Here is a 14,307-nt window from a genome sequence, read left to right as displayed (position 1 = left end):
ATTAACCTGTAGAAATTGATAAATTGTTAGGATTGTGTAGCCTGGTGGGAATGTTAACCCCAAAACTGTTATGATTTTGCTTTCTTATAGAAAGATAGGCAAACCATATATCTAACACTGTATTCTTATTTAGGCATTTCTTTTCTGCCTGACTAAATAAATCCTTGTTTGTCAAGTTATCCTTGAAATAGCTCTTCTTTATTACCTATTCGTTCCCTTCTTAATGAAGTTAATAATGTTCACACATGCTCACTATTTTTATATGAAAACATTGTAATACTCCCCATGGTATTTAAAGTAAAATGCAAAGTCCTTATCATGACCATAAGGACATGTGATCAGGTTGTTACCTATCACTCTAATGTCATCTGCTACCACACTTCTAAGCCATGCTGGCTTTCTTGCTGTTCCTAAAACACACGAAGTCATCTCTGATCTTAAAACCCTTTCAATATGCTGTTCCCTTTTCCTGGAAAGATTTTTCTCTCAGATTTCTATTCACATTGACCCCTCACATGAGTCAGGTCTCTGCTCACATGTTAGCTCCTTATAAATGCTTCACTGATCCAATCTTATCCAAGATATCACAAATACATACCACTCTCTAAACCCTTTAACCTGCTTTACTTTTTCCAACTTTTCACCATGATCATTTTCAAACATACAGCATAATTGAAAGGAATTTGGAGCAATCTCCTATCTATCCACCACGGAGATTCCACCATTAACATTTTTAGCTTTGTATAACATTTTATAAATTCTCTTTTGATTGTGATCATTGTTTTTATGTCCCCCCACAATGGCGATTTATAATCCAAAAGTACAGTGAATTTGTCTGTTTTGAGCACTCCTGTATCCTTAGTGCTTGTAACAATCCTCGATATGTAGCAGATGTGGTGGTAGATTAAATTAGTGGCCCTAATTATTCAGTAATTTGTAGTACTATTATACAACCATGTCCTTGCCGTGGCCTTGTGAGAGAGAGGTGGATTATACTTATCCATCCCATTTCTTTCATCTTGGCCATTTACTCTCTTTGTTCAGTGAGATGTTTGCAGATACAATGTGAAGACAGGTTTGAAATGTTATTTTCAAAGTTGGGCTTATCTTCTTGTCTACTGCCATTGCCATAAGAAGAACATGCCCCAGGTCCCTGCTGTCCCTTCAGTATGCATACTGGTACAAGAAACATTGTGAAGCTGGCTTCAGTTCAGTCTACAGCCTGACTCAATTCTGCCCCAGCTGACATGCAGACCTGTGAGTAAGGAAATGAATGTTTTTGTCTGCCTCTGAGATATTATGGTTGTTTGTTATGCAGCATTATTGCAGCATTAGCTGATTTAGACACTAGGTGTTCAATAAGTATCATTAAGTCAGTGAACTAGTAGTAAGTTGTTGACAGATACTGTGTAATTACACAGCATTTTATTAAACTACCATATGCTTTGCTTTGGTATTCAAACTATGTTCAGGCTTAGAATGTATTATTAGAGGAAATTTTAGGATATTAGAGTGTTTTAGCTGTTCCTGCTGCCTTCATGAATATCCTAGAATAGTTAAGCTGAATGTGGCCACTTTAAAGCTCTAGCAAGGGGAACAATATTCTCAGACTCAAAGACTATGGCTTGACAAGATCTCTGGCAGGGGTTCCTAGCTGGTAGAACTGATTAAAAGTAAATAGGCTCAGGGTTTATTGAATTTATAAGTGTGTTATACTGCCAAAGAAACAGAAATTGTAGCCAAGAACCTCAATCCCCAAGTTTCTATGCTTACAGCAATACAAAGTAGACTAGTAAGGCAGTGTAATCCCCTGTGAGGAAAAATATCTGGTAAATGCTCATCACAGATTTGACTTCGGAGGAAAATTGATGAGAGAGATTTTCTCTGGGAACAGATCTGGGGACAGCCAGCTTGGCTGATTAGGGAATGATCTTCCTTTGAGTACAGGGCATCCTCTTCTATTCCTGACTAGCGAGACATGATATATTGTGTGGTGTGCTTTATTCTCCCTCATTCTTGTTTTCCAATAATAATTTGTTTTAAGGCAGTTTTCCTATTCCTCCATCTTGATATGCCAGTGTGTTTCAGATAGGTATATGAGACCACTTCATTCTGAGTCACTGATGTGTCACCTAGAGACCACGTGCTTAGATCTGAGTGCAGGACACAGATTAGGCTTTAGGCAGACTCTCTTTGGGGATGGTCAAAGTCATTTCATGGAGGTATGAGCACTTATGAATGTGTATATATTAGAAGTAGGTAGAGCATGGATATTGATCGCCTACACAACACCTATTTCTCCCTTCTCTCTTCATGACAGAACCCCAATTTTCTTCAGGCATTTTCCTTCCTACATGAAGCTTATATGATTCAAGAAGGTGTCTTCATCTCCAGCTTCAGAGTATATGATGAGCCAATCAATCATGGCAATTCTGTCCTGTTGCCAGCATTTATTTCAGGAAACTAAGCTTAAGCTAATCAACACATGGCCATCTCCTGTGATGGTTACTGGTCTAGGAATAAACATATGCTATAAATTAGGCCAGTCAGAAATAAGGGATGAGGGGCTAATAGAATTTCTCCCATAGAGAATTAACAAAAAAAAGTGTTTAGACCTGACTGCTTCTGAAGCCGTCTTACAACTATAAAGGATACTAGTATTGATATGAAGCTGCTGTTGTGGACGAGTGGGCTAAGAAATTACAAGAATGAATTACATCATTAAGGAACTGATCCAACCAATCAAGAAACCTTACTTGGCATACCTCTTGTGTGAGGTAATAAATGCCTTATTGTTTGAGTTGGTGATTTTGCTTATTTGCAGCTGAAAGCATTCTAACTGATGCAAGTTCTTATTGGTCTGTGATCTTGGATTGGTCAGTTAAGTTCTCCAAATATCAGTATTCTTATGTATTCTGGAAATAATATTATATCTGTCAATTTTGTCTTTCTGGTATCTAAATACCCTTTTGGGGGGTAATACAAAGAGAAATATGAGGCAGGACCCCACTTCCCATTAGGAAACTGAAAATGGAAGACAAATATTCTTATTGACCAACTTGTTGGCATAGACCTGGGACATAAGTTTAGCAGTCTGGACTGCTTTGCTCCAGAGTTTTCACTCTTGAGGGTGTAATACTAAAGTGTAGAGAAATTCAAAGATTATTTGCAGTGTTCATGGCAGAGGCTAGAGTCTGGTGGTGTGGTAGAAATTGTTCAGTAGTGATAAGGATTGCATTAAGGTCTTAAGAAGACTGATTCTTTTGTGTGATTCCCTTCTTCCCTTTGGGTATTACCAGCCATTCTTTGCACCTGTTTCTTTGCTCTTCTCGTGGATCTAAGAGCTATCTGATATATCTTTAATAAAGTGTTATTTCTGCTTACATTAGCAAACTTGGTTTCTTTTGTTTGCAAACTAAATCACCATATGGAATAATGATCTGCCTAACAGGGTTGACTTGAAAATCATACAAGATGATATCTGCAATAGATGCTGAATAAAATTAAATTTCTTTCTTTCTTTTATTATTTTTTTTAGGATTGACAAAGTCATGCTTTGGTAACAAATGGCTTCAAAATTATAAAGGTTCATTTTTTTCACTCAGTTTGGATTGGCTACCTCTTTTGATGATGTCTTTTTTGTTCTAGGAAATAGGCTGGTGGAGCATCCTCTTTCTGTAATACTGCTAATCATCATTGTGGAGAGAAAGGAAGCAAAGTGGACCACTCTCTTAAAACCTTTTTCCTGGAAAAGACACATATCACTTCCATATTTCACTAGCCAAAGTAGGTCACATGGCCTCTCCTGAATTCAGTAGGATAGGCATTAAATACTTTCAAGTGAAAAAGACTAAAGGAGAAACACCAAGAATATTTGGTGAACAGTTATGCAAACTATCACACTGTCTTTCCCTATTTTCTAATATCTCCACATAAAGACTTGACTAGTTCTGTATTTCTTTGCTGAATCAGACGTTCTTTCCTAGGTCCTTCAGGTGTTTATACCGCATTTTCTATTGGACTATCTAAAGCAAGACCTAGACTTTCTTCTCATTGCTGGCCTCTGAGGATTTTCCTGGTTGGTGATACATTTGAAAGCTTTAAAAAATAGGTCTTACACTATTTTTGATAGTTTCACAATGGAAGGGAGTTTAGTCTGCCTTAATGCTAGAAGCAGAACTTGGGATTTACAGCATATTTATGTGTGTGTATACATACATACATATATATTTGTATATATATGTGTGTGCATGTACACACATGTGAACACATGTATGTGCACGTGCATACACACGATACATTGCTGCAGCTTGAGATCTCCAAAAACATACTCTGCAATTGAAGTTTTGGGGTACAAGATATTCATTGAGGATCAGTAGCTATAAGAGGAAAGGAGAAAGAGCAGGGTTGGGCAGAGGAAGAAATTGAACTTCAATGAAGGCTCAACAAAATCTCATCCAATCTTACTGGGAACTCTGAGGGGAGTATTGCCTTTGTATCTGCTCAGGCACTAGGTATGGACTGCTGTGAGCATGACTTCAGGGAGGCAGCTCTTTGCAGCCGAGATAGACCTTGAAGGGGCTGATGGCTAGAGGCTGTGTGCTGACTCCACTCCTTGTAGGTGGGCATCATGTCTTTCCTTGAAGGGGGATCTGGGCAGCACATCTTTTGTCTGTCACATATCTAGCATTTGATAAATGTTAGAACTGCTTTGACCAAGATCTTCTGAAATAAGTAGGCCTTAGAAAGAAATTTGGATTTTGGCTTAAAGAGATTTTCGCTGTAATGGTGGTTATTGCAATGGCATCTGACTTGCTCGCAGTTGAGTCGGAACTATCTGGCCAATGATGATGACTGTTTCATTGTCACTGTCCAGATCCTGAGGAATTAAACACAAAGAGCAAGAAAAGACTGTCATCAAACAGTAAAGTAGCAGAACAAGACATCTAACATTAGACTAGCATCATTTTCATGAAGTCTGGAAAGCAGTATTGAGGCCTTGACTTCCGAGTCTTACTTTGCAGTGTGTACTGTCTGGCAGTTGCCTTATGGAAAGCTAGAGACCAAGGCAGTACTGGCTCCAGCATTTGCCAGAGACGTTCTGGCACCACTACACCTGCATCGACCCTTCTTTGTTTAACCTGGCCTTATCTGGCCAGTCCTTCTGGATGTTATGGGTTCTCCATGGAGTCGTTTAGGCTCCTCACTATAACATTTTTTGGGAGAAGTTGAGGAAGAGTCCCAAAAGCTCTGGCACCAGTAGACTGGTGTCCCTAGCCACAGTTATTGTCACTGTTGTGCACCTCTGATCTAGGCAGGCAGGGGTCCTTCATTATAGGAACTTTGAAATTATTAGAATAAAATAATTTACATGCCTGGTAAAATTAATGTTTAGCAATCAAGAAATGGTTTACATAACCATTAGAAAAACATTCAAATAGTGCAAAAGCTACCATTATAGTAATACTTAATGCTTTCAATTAATTGATTACATTTTATGTTATAATTTAAGAAATAATGAGGTAGTAAGAGTTATGTGATAAAGAAAAAGAAATATATTACCCAAAGTAGACTCTGTGTCAAACAATGGTAGATTAAAGACTTCAATTATTGGAAGGAGCTAAAGAGAAAAATCACATGCGAAAGGGATAAAGCTGTATGTTTCAGCTTCCATTGTTAAAATGCTAAAGAAGTAGTCATTTACTAGTTCCCTTGATAGTCATAGTGGTGATATTCATCATAATGAATTCACTAAATGATAATGTGACTATGAGATGCAGTGTTAGAAATTCTAATTTAATTTTTAAAATAATTGATAAAATATACTCTGAAGAATTGGCCTCTTGTTCTGGGGAACATTTTAAATGGAAAGATGTTAATTTTATTGGTGTCACAATTATATTATAGGATTAATGATGATAGTGTTCACTTAGATGTAACAAGGAATTTTAATGTGATTTAAATTACTTATCCTGTGTTTTTGAGGATTTCAGTTTTATTTTTGCTTTGCAGAAACCAAACCAAACAGTATATTTTGATAACATTACAGAAAGTTGTAAATGGTGCAGTTTAAATACTTCTGAAAAACAGAGTGTAATCCTTTACTCACAAATAAAGCCTCTGTATAAATTTTCCTATAAAACTAAAGTGTGAATGGATGATGTGAAGTAGTACAACTAGATGTAGACGTGGCACCTGAAGGGTGAATGAGAAACCCTTTCAAGTGTCGACAAGATTGCAAATGGCAGGAGATTCTTTACGGAGATTCTTTCAAGGGAATTACAGTCTCTATGGAACAGAAGGTATTCTTATGGATGAGGCTGGTATGCTTTAAAATTGTGGGGGTATTTCAATATGGTCATTGGGTCAGATTGGTAAAGGATATTACTTCATGAGGACAAATGTGTTCTTAAATTAGTATTTTGAAACTCTGTATAAGATGGGGTGACTTTATATTAATGCAGGTTCCTTCATGGAGCTGGTGTGTCTGTAGGGTGACGGTTGCCCTGTTAAAGGGTCACTGTAGATCATTTATTCCAACTCCCTCATTTTATACCTGAGGAAAACAAGTCTTGCTCAGGAAACAAACTTTGGAGTAGTGATGTGTTTTATGGGCTGCTCTGTAGAAATATATGTATTATCTATATATATTTCTGATCATTTCCAGATCTAGGATCTAGAGATAAATCTGATTTACCTAATTCACAATAAGATATTTAGCAGATCCAGATTACCAGTCTATTATGTTTCTCATTGTAGGAACTATGTTGCATTTTCTTTTTTTTTCTTTTAAAATTTTAATTTATTTTCAGTGTAACAGTATTTATTGTTTTTGCACCACACCCAGTGCTCCATACAATATGTGCCCTTTCCAATACCCACCACTTGGTTCCCCCAACCTCCCACCCCCTGCCCCTTCAGAACCCTCAGATTGTTTTTCAGAGTCCATAGTCTCTCATGGTTCACCTCCCCTTCCAATTTCCCTCAACTCCCTTCTCCTCTCCATCTCCCCTTGCCCTCCATGCTATTTGTTATGATCCACAAATAAGTGAAACCATATGATAATTGACTCTCTCTGCTTGACTTATTTCGCTCAGCATAATCTCTTCCAGTCCCGTCCATGTTGCTACAAAAGTTGGGTATTCATCCTTTCTGATGGAGGCATAATACTCCATACTGTATATGGACCACATCTTCCTTATCCATTCGTCCGTTGAAGGGCATCTTGGTTCTTTCCACAGTTTGGCGACCATGGCCATTGCTGCTATAAACATTGGGGTACAGATGGCCCTTCTTTTCACTACATCTGTATCTTTGGGGTAAATACCCAGTAGTGCAATGGCAGGGTCATAGGGAAGCTCTATTTTTAATTTCTTGAGGAATCTCCACATGGTTCTCCAAAGAGGCTGCACCAATTTGCATTCCCATCAACAGTGTAAGAGGGTTCCCCTTTCTCCACATCCTCTCCAACACATGTTGTTTCCTGTCTTGCTAATTTTGGCCATTCTAAGTGGTGTAAGGTGGTATCTTAATGTGGTTTTAATTTGAATCTCTGTGACGGCTAGTGATGATGAACATTTTTTCATGTGTCTGATAGCCATTTGTATGTCTTCATTGGAGAAGTGTCTGTTCATATCTTCTGCCCATTTTTTTATATGATTGTCTGTTTTGTGTGTGTTGAGTTTGAGGAGTTCTTTATAGATCCTGGATATCAACCTTTTGTCTGTACTGTCATTTGCAAGTATCTTCTATGTTATATGCCAATAAGCTAAGCAACCTAGATGAAATGGATGCATTCCTGGAAAGCTGTAAACTCCCAAAATTGAACCAGGAAGAAATTGACAACCTAAATAGACCGATATCTAGTAACGAGATTGAAGCAGTGATCAAAAACCTCCCAAAAAACAAGAGCCCAGGACCTGACGGATTCCCTGGGGAATTCTACCAAACTTTCAAAGAAGAAATAACACCTTTTCTCCTGAAGCTGTTTCAAAAAATTGAAGCAGAAGGAAAACTTCCAGACTCTTTCTATGAAGCCAGCATTACCCTGACCCCCAAACCAGGCAAAGACCCTACCAAAAAGGAGAATTTCAGACCAATATCACTGATGAATATGGATGCTAAGATTCTCAACAAGATCCTAGCAAACAGGATCCAACAGCACATTAAAAAGATTATCCACCATGACCAGGTGGGATTCATTCCTGGGCTAGAAGGATGGTTCAACATTCGCAAATCAATCAATGTGATAGAACAAATTAATAAGAAAAGAGAGAAGAACCACATGGTCCTCTCAATTGATGCAGAAAAAGCATTTGACAAAATCCAGCATCCATTCCTGATTAAAATGCTTCAAAGTATAGGGATAGAGTGAACATTCCTGAACTTCATAAAATCTATCTATGAAAGACCCACAGCAAATATCATCCTCAATGGGAAAAAGCTTGCAGCCTTCCCGTTGAGATCAGGAACATTATAAGGATGCCCACTCTCACCACTCTTGTTCAACATAGTATTAGAAGTCCTAGCAACAGCAATCAGACAACAAAGAGAAATAAAAGGTACCCAAATTGGCAATGAAGAAGTCAAACTCTCTCTCTTCGCAGGTGACATGATACTTTATATGGAAAACCCAAAAGACTCCACCCCCAAACTACTAGAACTCATACAACAATTCAGCAACGTGGCAGGATACAAAGTCAATGTACAGAAATCAGTGGCTTTCTTATACACTAACAATGAAAATACCGAAAGGGAAATTAGAGAATTGATTCCATTTACTATAGCACCAAGAACCATAAGATACCTGGGAATAAACCTAACCAAAGCGGTAAAGGAACTGTACTTGAGGAACTACAGAACACTCATGAAAGAAATTGAAGAAGACACAAAAAGATGGAAGACCATTCCATGCTCTTGGATTGGAAGAATGAACATTGTTAAAATGTCTATACTGCCTAGAGCAATCTATACTTTTAATGCTATTCCGATCAAAATTCCACTGGTATTTTTCAAAGAGTTGGAGCAAATAATCCTAAAATTTGTATGGAATCAGAAGAGACCCTGAATCGCTAAGGAAATGTTGAAAAACAAAAATAAAACTGGGGGCATCACGTTACCTGATTTCAAGCTTTACTACAAAGCTGTGATCACCAAGACAGCATGGTACTGGCATAAAAACAGACACATAGACCAGTGGAACAGAGTAGAGAGCCCAGATATGGACCCTTAACTCTATGGTCAAATAATCTTTGACAAAATAGGAAAAAATATACAGTGGAAAAAAGAGTCTCTTCAATAAATGGTGCTGGGAAAACTGGACAGCTATATGTAGGAGAATGAAACTCGACCATTCTCTTACACCGTATACAAAGATAAACTCAAAATGGATAAAAGACCTCAACGTGAGACAGGAATCCATCAGAATCCTAGAGGAGAATATAGGCAGTAACCTCTTCGATATCAGCCACAGCAACTTCTTTCAAGATATGTCTCCAAAGGCAAAGGAAACAAAAGCAAAAATGAACTTTTGGGACTTCATCAAAATCAAAAGCTTCTGCACAGCAAAGGAAACAGTCAACAAAACAAAGAGGCAACCCACTGAATGTTGCATTTTCTAAGATGATATTTTAATGGAATAATGTATTTTCTTTATTTAAATTAAGAGATTTAATCCTAAGGATTTAAATGAAGTGTCCTGAATTAGTTTATTCTGAATTATTTATGTGTTTAAAATGAGAGTTTTAGTTTTATGTATTTAAAGTCCTAAATATAAATTGTATTCTTGGATAAATTCAATGTATGTTAGTTTTATAATCAGAAATTAAAAATCATCCATGACATCATTATTAAAAATAGAAAATGAATCAGTTCTTCCCCTCCCCCAAGACCTTTATCATTCTTATGAGACCCAGTGGGAATTTTCCAGCACATGGTTGAAAAAAGTGGGCTAATTAAGAACTTTTATAAGAAATTAATTTTATGGCATTCATTGTTTATTATTTAATTATATTTGTGAAATAACAATTTTTTTCTGATTACCAAAGTAATATATATTAATTACTCTAAATGTAGCCAATGCATAAGTCTACAAAGAAGGAAAATAAGCCCAATTCTACTTCTGGAGATGAGAACTGTGAATAAGCTGGTAAACATTTTTCTCTTATTGTTTCTATGTATGTGTCTAAATATGTAAATTCAATTTAATTTGATTTCATTCTATGGTGGTGTTTAGTAATTGCTTTTTGGATATAATATGTTATAAAATTTTGATATAGGAATGTTAGATTCCTCTAACATGGTTCTTAACAGCTCCATCATTGACATGTAATAATGTCTTAGGCCCTGATCAAAGAAGAATGTTAGATCCTCAGAGCCCTGAGCAAAAGAGCTCCTGGGCTTTTATTCTGTTGTCAAAAGGATCACATCAGTGTCCCAAAGCATCATATGCAACCTTAACAGACAGTATTTTTGCTACTCAAGAAGGACCATTACCAAGACTTTAAACTTCCAATTCCTTGAGTGACAGCAAAATGGTAGAATAAGAGTTTTCTGCTATCTTCCCACCAAAAAACACCTATTTCGACACTCACAGACTAGAGCACCTTTGTGGAAGTCCAGGAGTCCAGCAGAGAAGTTCCAGCATGCTGTTGGGACAAAAATATCTGAGATCGGAAACACTGAAGAGGATAAGAGGATCAGTTTCCTTTTACCCTTATCTCCCATTTTCCACGGCAGCACAGCTCTGTACCAATAGAGAGATCCCCAGCCTGCTGTTTCTGCCACATGGGAAAGTGAGCCTGTAATGAGCACCCACTGCCCCAGCTGTACATGACTGGGCCTGAGAGGTTCACTTCTTTCTTATCCCATCCAGAATAAAGAGATTGCTACATAACTGGAGTGGGTTGGCTGGGAGAACAACAAATGGGCTTCTTCAAGAGCATCAAAGGGATGTAGATCCTACCAAGCACTCTGCAGAATTCATCAGGAAGCCTGCCCACAAACCACTGGGGATGACTAACCTGTGGATTACCCAACAGGCCCACAGGTACCCCCAATGCTCTGTACACCTCACGCACACACACACACCCATGCTGTAGCTGGCTCCCTGTGTTTCGCCCTTGAGGGATTGGTGTGCAAGCTTTTGCTGTGGCTGGGGAGCTTGCACAGGAAACTGGCTCGACTCTAAGATTAGGAGAAAGTACACAAATTGGAGCTCTGAACACCACCCTAGGGAAAGCAAATGAGAGACTGTCCACCCTTGGCCTGGCTTTGCAGGATGAGAGAAAGCACTTGATCATAAGAAACCCCACCCCCTAAGCAGAAATAAGAAGTATGGAACAGGCATATCCATAGAAAAGGTCTGACAAACCTGGGAATCCTTAGCAGGACTGGTAGAATATATTTTTCTCCCAAAGCTACTCAATAAATGATTGTTTCCTTAATTTCTCTTTTCAATATTTCCTTATTAGTGTATAGAAATGTAACTGATTATTGTATATTGGTTTTGAACTCTGCAACTTCACTGAGTTCATTTATTAGTGCTGATAATTTTGTGGCAGATTCTTCAGGGTTTTCAACATGACATGTCATGTCATCTGTAGGCAGAGGCAATTGGACTTCTGCCTTTCTGATTTGGTTGTCTTTTATTTCTTTTTCTTGCCTGATTGTTTTAAGTAGGACTTCTAGTACTGTATCATATTGAAGTAGTGAGAGTGGGCATCTTTGTCTTGTACTTGATCTTTTTTTCCAAAGATTTTATTTATTTATTTGAGAGAGAGAGAGAGTGAGAGAGAGCATGAGAAGGGAGAAGGTCAGAGGGAGAAGAAGACTCCCCTTGGAGCTGGGAGCCCAATGCAAGACTCCATCCTGGGACTCCAGGATCATGACCTGAGCCGAAGGCAGTGGCTTAACCAACTGAGCCACCCAGGCGCCCTGTCTTGTACTTGATCTAAAAAGAAAACTTTCAGCTTTTCACTGTTGAGTATGATGTGGGTTGGTCATATATGGCCTTTATTATGTTGAGGCGCGGTCCTTCTACAACTAATTTGTTGAGAGATTTTATCATGAAAAAATGTTGAATACTGTCAAATGATTTTTCTGCACCTATCAAGATGATCATGTGATTTTTATGCTTCATTCTGTTTATGTGTTGTATCACATTGATTTATTTGGGTATGTTGAACAATCATTGCATCCCAGCATTAAATCCAACTTGATCATGGTTTATGATCTTTGTAATGTGCTGTTGGATTCTGTTTTGTAGTATTTTGTTGAAGATTTTGCATCCATGTTCGTAAAGGATATAGACTTGTAATTTTCTTCTTGTAGTGTCCTTATCTGGCTTTGGTATGATTTCAGTCTTTTTAAATTTGCCAGGACTTCTTTTGTGACATACCTTATGATCTATCATGGTCCAAGTCCAGTGTTTTCCTGCTGATGTTCTGTCTGGGTTTTCTACTCATTGTTGATAGTGGGTTATTAAAGTCCCCTACTATTATTGTCTATTTCTCCCTTCAGATCTGTTAGTGTTTATGTTAAAGTTGGCATCTTCCCAAGTTTTTTCTCCACTTCCCTCAACCATTCCACGCATGACAGGATTTAATTCTCTTTACATAACATCCTGGTCATGTTCTATTGACTACCTTCCAATTTGCAAATGCTCTCAGATAAGTGTACTGAGTACTGCATAATTTACACAATGGGGAAAAAAAAGTTGGTAGATTTCCACCCTCCAACAATTCTAAACACTCAGGTTTAAAAAATAGAACTATCTCTATTTGAAAGTAAACTTCTATGAAAATAAAATTTCTGGCATTTCCTTTACAATCTTCTAGTCATTTTAAGCTATATGGCATATAAACTTTCATTGTTTATCCTGTTAGTAATTAGAGTAGCACATTTTGAAATTGAAGACAAACTAGAGATAAAGTAAGATTTTTCCCCCAAAGACCTAGAAATGAAATAATGTGTTTTATAATTTTTTTCAGGAAAAGAAAAGTGATATTTCTTCAAGTGACAATGCACGAAGCAAGATACATGAAAAAAATTGAAAAACATCCAAGGTTTGTACCTCATTTTCCCCCATACATTTATGCTTTAGAGTGATAGTTATGGAAACTGTACCTCTAAGAGGATGGTATTTAGTGACTTTTGCAGAAACTACCCTCTCCTGACCAGCTACTATAATGTTAGGCTACATCTTCTTGGGCTCCAAAATTTGTTGTGGCATTTCATTAATTTATGGTTACTATGAACATAAATTCTGGATTTTCTAGAAAGCTCTCATTTGAAAGATTCTGTAATATTGTCGAGCCATATTTTGCAGCACTGGGCTCAGAAATATGAGTTGTATGTTGCATTTGAATTTTGTGGCAGAATTTCTCCAAGGTTATAGAGGGTGAACATCTATTAGCTAGGTGATGAACAGGTAATGGATTTGGAACCTCTAGCCTGCTTAGCAATTCCTTCCATGTAAAATGATCTGCCTTTTATGAAAAACTAGTCTTGACAGTGATATTGGGGAAAAAACTAATTTGGAATGGACAGTTTAGTCCCTAATGTTTTACCAGAAAGTGTCTCCATTCCTGTTATTATCTGTTCTGACTTGCCACTGTGAAAATAATGTTTAATCACAATTATAAAGACTTGGAATAAATGAAGGCAGGAAATCATTAAAAAACTATTGGGTTTAACATAACATTTTATTTAGATGTTCTTTTTGCTTCTTTTCATTTAACCTTTCCAATGACCTGGTATGCTCAGGCATGGTATAGAATAACTGAGGGAAGTAGGACACTTAATTGAAGCTCACAGGACTTCATCTGAAAAAGCATTTTCTGCTTTTTGTAACTTATTTGATTATTAAATGTAATATGTTAGAGCTGCATTTTAATTACTTTTCAGAAGTGTGTTAAGGACTTATTTTTCTAGTGTACAATATGGAGCCGTGCTGTTCGGTAGAGTGGTAACTAGCTAGAACTAGCCACATGTGGCTATTGCACATTTGACATGTGGTCAGTTCAAATGGAAATTTGTTGTAAGTGTAAAATACATGCTGGATTTGGAGACTTAATATAAATAAGATAATGTGTGCTATATCGTTAAAATTTTTTAAATTGTATGTTGAAATGGTATTTTAGATACGTTAGGTAAAATCAAATATATTATCAAAATTGATTTCAGTGGTTTTTAAATTTTTTTATTGTGGTTATTGGAAAATTTTAAATTATATATCTGCTTACATTTTATTCCAATTAGCACGTGTATAGTGCTGCTTATGACTTACTGTGTTTGACCCATCTCAGG

General features: G+C 37.2%; 1 long non-coding RNA gene across 1 annotated transcript in view; it reads left to right on the top strand.

The window, feature by feature from the left end:
• LOC125092375 (uncharacterized) overlaps window positions 1-14,307 on the top strand; it is a 172,304-nt gene that overhangs the window by 108,468 nt on the left and 49,529 nt on the right. Inside the window, exon 3 of the long non-coding RNA XR_007124887.1 lies at window positions 12,990-13,064. This is a non-coding gene — a long non-coding RNA (uncharacterized LOC125092375). The remainder of the gene's footprint in view (window positions 1-12,989; window positions 13,065-14,307) is intronic.

Source organism: Lutra lutra, chromosome X, assembly GCF_902655055.1.
Source record: "Lutra lutra chromosome X, mLutLut1.2, whole genome shotgun sequence".
NCBI lineage: Eukaryota > Metazoa > Chordata > Mammalia > Carnivora > Mustelidae > Lutra > Lutra lutra.
Note: the sequence above shows the minus strand (reverse complement) of the source record. Positions and strands in the feature narration are given on the sequence as shown.